Here is a 6,668-nt window from a genome sequence, read left to right as displayed (position 1 = left end):
CCAGAGTGTTTTTTATAGCTTCATGCTGGGTGCATATGTTGCATGCCTTGGAAAGTAGTATAAGGGATGTGTGAGCATTCAGTGCCTGGGGGCACAATACTGGAAGGCTGTATAGGGCTGAGGAAGCCAAGTCTGGTGCAGAGTCTGCCATGCTGCCTGAAGGGCAGAGCTAAATATCCATAGAAGGACACCCAGCTTATGCCTCAGAAGCAGCTGGTTTATCCATTCCAAAAAAGAGGCCGGGAGTGAGCTAACGTACGTGCAGTGTGGATGATCCCATGACCAGGACTCAAGAGAAAAGCTGGAAGCTAAGTTATTGGCAGTATAGACATGCTCTCCGATGTCCTGTCCTGTGGGGTGGAGAGAGCTGACCCAGAATCACACCAGCCCTGTCCTACAGAGGGGGTGTAGGACACACAGAGTTCACAGCCAAAGCAGCAGACTATTCCTCGTGAATGCCTTTTAGTATTAAAAACTTATTTTCCCCCACTCCCCGCCTCTGATGTGCTGTTAGGGCAGGGCCTCAGTCTGTTCCCAGCACAGGATGGCTATTAGTGCTTATACCAGTCTATGGCTATTATACCAGGATGGCTATTATACCAGCACAGACTGGCTGAGTGAGCATCGTTCTACCATCCAGGTGGTAAGTGCAACATAATGCTGCACTAGCCCATGATTTCCCCACTGTAGTCTTCTCCCGAGTAAGCTGTATGCTACAGCACCCTCTGCACAAAGCCAAGTGCTGTGCAGTGTTTGGGAGATGTCGAGTCCCATCTCCCCCCACAAGCATACACAGCTTTCTGAACTACGCCAGCACTGAACAGAGCTATTCCATCCGTCAGCCCCTGGTATTTATTTTCATCTGTCAAAAAAACAAATTTGAGCCTGAAGGCTCCCAGGAAGATCCTGGAGTCCGGATCCAGGCTTCGATCAGACGGAGTAAAAGTCACAGGTATTTATATTAAAATGTTTTGTGCATGTGGAAAACATTTTAAGGACGCCAGAATTATCAAATATACAGCAGATTTTTACTGTATCTTTAATGTTTAACTCTACATCCATGTTCATGTTCAGGCTGGCTAATGTGTTTTGCAACCATATGGAGATGCCATATTTTGGTCCTGGAGTAAAAAATATGGCATCAGTAAAATGCCATATTTCAGTTTAAAAAGTATTGAAAGAATAGTCTGGTCTACCAATAATGAATACAGAGAGAGGAAATGACACCTAACAGGTTTTATCAGTAAGGAAGAGATGGAAACTGGGGAGGACGGCCTGATGCCCATGTCCCATTTAGGACTGGGCTCTTAGTGGCAGGTTTGAATGACCTCCAAATTCTCCCTGAGCAAGTGTAAAAGGCACCCTCCAAAATTGACTCCAACCAGTGTCTCCGATGGTTCCATGTAGCCGTGATATGTCTCTTCCCACAAGGTTTTTGCTTAAACCCTCCCTTTTGAAGAATAGGGAATTGTATTTTTTCTGGACTGCCAACTGTAGCGATGCACAGCTCATGAGCCAGGCTCTAACAGTGATGCCAGGCTGCCATACAAGACTTAGACCGTGGACAAGGGTTATCCCGATGGAAACCACAGCAATCTTTCACCACTGAGCAGCTAATTACCCACAATGTGTTGGGACGCTTTGCAGGTACAGATGGGGACAGAATTGGCTTCTATAAGTAAACCGCGTTAGTCTGTCTGTAAGTCCTGCATCCTGACTCTAACAGTAGAAAGACAACCTCTTAGTCTCTTGCAGTTAAGGTCTAGTGTAAACTGTGAATTACAAGACTGAACGTCTCTTCCAGGGTGGATTAACAGGCTCTGACTCGACCCTCTTCTTTTAACTCAGATGGGGATTTGCAGCTGTGTAAACGAAAAGAGAATTGCATCTATATCTGTGCCAAGAAAATGTGCTAAATATACAAATAGGCTGAACTGAATATGATTTAATCTTCAAAGCAGACACGTTTTGAAGGATTTTATTTCCTTTTCCTTCTAAAAGTCAAGCTCTTGCTGTGAGCCTGTACCTACAGAAAGATACTGTTTGCGGGGACCCACTAGCCCTTCCTTTGGCTTAGGGAGTACCACGACCCACACCAGCTAATAAGGAGCAGCCGCAGTCTCAAGGCCCTAATAAAGAGTGGAGGAAGCTCAGAGGAGCTTGCTGGGCAATTTTATCCCCTAGCTCTCTAAATATGTACCCAGGACTAGGAGCAGAGTCATAAACCAGATTCACCTCCGGCTAAGGAAAGACACTTATCAGTAGGTTGTAATGAGGCTCCCTCTTGATGGTCATTATGGCAAAAAATGTGGAAGAGGCACGAGCCTACACGGTGTTCATGAGGAGGTACATACCCAGTGGTAAATTGATAGCTGCCTGCTATCAAACACTTATCTGTGGCTTGCCAGCAAAATGAAAATCCACCTGGGCAGGATGAGAGGAGGAAATCCTTTCAGCGGGTGGCAGAGTGTGAAGGGATGTTGCCATTTTGGAAGTGGACCCATAATCAAAAGCTTTGCAGAATAGTATTTCTCAGATGAATCGCACGGAGGGAGGCTTAGGACAAGGTGTTGCCTGCCCAGCCTGGATCAGCTCTGCGATGGGGATGTCTGTTTCTCTGCACGACGGCGCTTCGCTTCCAACAAGCCAGAGAGGTCATGGCTCAGTCAGCCATGCGCTCGTGGCCTTTGCAGAGACACGTCGGAGCTGGGCTTGGGGCCATTCTGGCAGCGTTGGTGGCTTCGGTTAAATCCGCCTGTTTATTAAGGTGACATTTGTCCAAACACCCTCCTGAGCTCTGCCATCCCTGTCTATGCGGATGGTCTCTTTTAGCCGCTGTAGCTCCAGCAGACGGCTCTGCAGCTCTCCCGCTACATAACTCACCAAAACAAACCTTCCCCACCGGTGATCCTCCGGTCTGTTGTGCTGAGACTCCAGCCGGTGTCACAGCTGTCAATCACTTCCATCCCCTCTGAGGTGGAGGTGTTTCTGATGAGCTTAGGAGGATTTCAGAGCACAGCACTGCTTTTCAGAGAGCTGAGGGGAGCCAGCTGGGTTCTGGGAAACATTTCTGCATTTTTGCTGTCTAACAAAGATTTTCGTTCAGGAATGTCCCTGCTTGTTTTACCGTTGCTAAAAATGCACAAGGAATTGCTGCTGACAGACTCATCCGGGGCCCACCAAAGTTGCTCCCTGTGCTGAGAGTTTCCTGTAAATGTGCAGACAGATGCATATGTAGGTGCAGCGCGAGGAGAGGTGAGTGAGACTGAGAGGAGAGAAGCAGAGAAGGTCATATCCATACGTGGCAATACGCACTCTGGGGAAGTGGGATGAGCGGGCAGGAGAGGGCTGTCACCCTCCTACCAAGGTGAATGGGAGCCCCAGCCCACCCAGGACATGGCATTTAGGGGAGTTTCTGCCACGTGTGTGTTTGCACAGGGACTGTTTCACATCAGGTGTAAGGTTTAATGAGAGAGATCTACCTTCCCTTGTAATAGGCTGGGGCACTCGCCGGCCGAGCTGGGAAGACTGGGCTGCAAAGCCATGGGAAGGCAGACATTTATCGTGGGCTGCCCAGACCCTGGCGTGAGCAGGGGTCCAGCTGAAGAGAGCAAACGTCTATCGCTTATGTTAAAGGAAAAAAAGGAAGCAAGAAAAGAGGTTAATGCTGTTTACTCTTGATAAAGCTTTTAGCTGCAAAATGTCACATTCTTCAAAACCCAATCAGCCAGTCATGCTCTAGGCTTTAACGGCTGTAACTCTAATTGCACCAAGAAAATTAGTTGATCTGCAGCACGAAAACACAAAACACAGAAAAAAAACCCCTAATCGAGTTTGCATGGTGGGAGGGTCTGCACAAGATGGGTGTTGTCTGTCCCCACTTCATTGCCAGTGTGGCCTTTCCAGCCCCCCCCAGCTGACTGAGCCCACTCCAAACTCTGCCTCTAAAATGCTCGAGCTCCTAAGATGCAGCAATCAGACCAAGTTTCCCCATAAAGAAATGCAGTTTTAATTACTGCTATCAATCAGCCTGTGAGCAGCGGAACAACCAGCTCACCCAGATGATTAGCATTCCTGCTGCTGGAAGAGCGTGAATCCAGCCTCGACGAGGGAAGCAAATATTGATTGACATCTTCCCACCCTCACCACACTGCTGTCTCCTTCCCTGGGAGAAGGGCATGCTCCCCTTTGTCCATGTCTGACAGCATCGTACATCACCTCTCAGCCTCCTGCAATATTCATCCAGTGACACCAACAAGAATAGCTCCAGACCTCAGGACAAGGAGGGAGCTGCCCAGGGTCAGATTTTAGAAGCAAAGAGAATTCTTCCGACAGTCAGATGGGCAGCTTCCCATTTTAAGCTGTGCATTCCTTGTTTATTTATCTGCACTGCCTCCCAGTCGTCTTCGTAACGGCAGACGAGGCCTGGACTTCTGCTTGCAAGAGTTCCCCGCAGTGCTGTGTCTGAAGGCTGAGATGTGCTGCAGCCTGCCCTGGGAGGACTCCTGACACTCTTGTCACAGGACTGTTCATGAAAGGCAGGGCTACGCATGCTGCTTGGGCTATTTAGGGGTAAGAACGTGTTCATTGCAATGATGTGTTCTTGCAGAGTTCTAGAGATGGAAGAGGATCTGAGACGGTAACCCCTTGCCAGAAGAGGACTGCTCCCTACAGGGCACTTCCCAGTGTCTGAGTTAGTCAAGTTATACAAGCGACAAAAAGCAGCACGGCTTTCACCGCTTCCCCTGGAGATTAGTCCGAAGCCAGCCAGATCCCAGCATTCAGAGACTGTCATGGCATCGGACTAAATGTTCTTCTCCTCAACTCATGCCAAACAGTTCTCTCTTTTTCTTGATGTCTGCATCCTTGGGGTGTTTGTGGACTATGGTTATTTCCTCTGTTAATCTCCCTGTTTAAGACATCTCCCATGTGCAAAGGTCTTACCACTTACAGAGGGATAGATATACAGCTGCTATCTCTTTCAACCAAAGGGTAATTTTCATCAGCAAAGAAATCGTTAACGCAGTTGGGAATTTCTGACATGGTCCTGTGTGTTTACCAAGGAGGTACGAAATCCTGCTTCCGTGCACACAGCAGGCATCAAATGGGTAGGGAGAGCTTCTTTCCTCTTGGGTCCTAAAATCTTTTAAAGAGCATAAAACACAGAGGCCTGTTTCTCCAGGCTCTCTTCAGGGCCATTCTCCCATGCATTTCCTTTTCCAAATGTTGCTGTCTGTTTTTCACAGGCACCCAGACCTTCATGGAACAGTAACAGGCAAAAGCCTTTCATCTGCCTTTAATTTGGGCAGAAAAACCTATCTATATTTGAGGCAGCAGATGCTCTTGTTTTAGTTACTCACTTCACAAAGGAGCTTATCTACTGTCTTATAGGAAAAGCTTTATGGGTATCTCATAAATAAAGCTGCATAATTCCTTGATTTGCTGAGGTATCACAAAGATCATCATTGTATCAACATGAGCATCTCAAGAGGCCAGAGAGAAGAAGTGAAAGGCATTGTTCCAGGGTCCGTGGGAGAGCATCATGGCCATCCCCGCTTTCAGCAGTACCAATTTTTTTCAAAGAGGAGTAGCCCCAGCAGAGCTTGGGGTCCTCAACTCTTGAATCATCAGGGATGTGATGGTCAGGTCACGCTTCCAGAGGTTTGGGTTCAGTCTCTGCTCTAAATAAGGCAAAACGGAGGTGTCAAAAGCAGGTTTCTCCCCTTGCAGATTTCTGTGGTGGATTCTGGCAGGGTGTGACTGAGAGGACAGGGAGATCTGGGAGAAGAGGGTGATCTCAGCCGGACTCCAGGCAAGGAGTCACAGGACACTCCACCATTCCCCAGGATCTTTCTGGTAAAGGACCACACTTGGGCTCATTATTCCAAGAGACGGCTGACCAGAGTCACATAAATAGTAGGTATTGCCTTTCAAGCCTGTGACAGAAACCAGTGCAGGCCAAACTGCTTGTGTTTAGTTTTCTGGCTGACATACATGGCCTGGGTAGGCAAGGTCAATTTGCTGCCCGCTATTTCTCTCATGTGTCTCTTTTAGCCACTGTTACTTTGCATTTCTCCCTTCCAGGGAGTATCTGTGGTTTTTGCTGTTTTCAACAGTTAGCATTTTACACAACTTGATCTTACTGTCTTCTCTACCGATACCTTCTCTCTTTAGGCTGCTGATGCAAGCATGGTTGATGCTTTTGAACCTGGATTGGTGTGCATATCTCAGGGTTACTTGTGACTGCAGGCTGGGTTTCAGAAATTAAGTGCTTTGTTGGGGTCCTTTCCGAGAACTGGAGAAGGGCCAAGTGTGTCCACTTCACTATGCAGCCATCCATCTCCCTGGAGTTTCATAATAATATCCATCTGTTCTTTAGCTTGCTTACGAGAAAGGATCGTGGGGTTACAATTAGCACATCTTGTTGAGACTGTGTTTAAAAATATTCACTGCCCATCTGTGTGGAGAGAAAAATCCATTTCTCTTAATGAGGTTGTTTTCCTTCTTGATGCTTGCTGTCTGCAGTACCCAACTTGGTACAATGTGCGTTGGGAGAAGGGGAGAGCTTTACAGCAAGTGGACCAGTGCCTAACTTCGAATGGGACTGGCCAGAGTCAGCTCTGGAGAGTGAGAGGAAAGTTTTGGGTGCAGGAAAGTGGCAGAAGAGC

Source organism: Mycteria americana, chromosome 1, assembly GCF_035582795.1.
Source record: "Mycteria americana isolate JAX WOST 10 ecotype Jacksonville Zoo and Gardens chromosome 1, USCA_MyAme_1.0, whole genome shotgun sequence".
Classification (NCBI taxonomy): domain Eukaryota; kingdom Metazoa; phylum Chordata; class Aves; order Ciconiiformes; family Ciconiidae; genus Mycteria; species Mycteria americana.
This window is presented reverse-complemented; position numbering follows the sequence as displayed.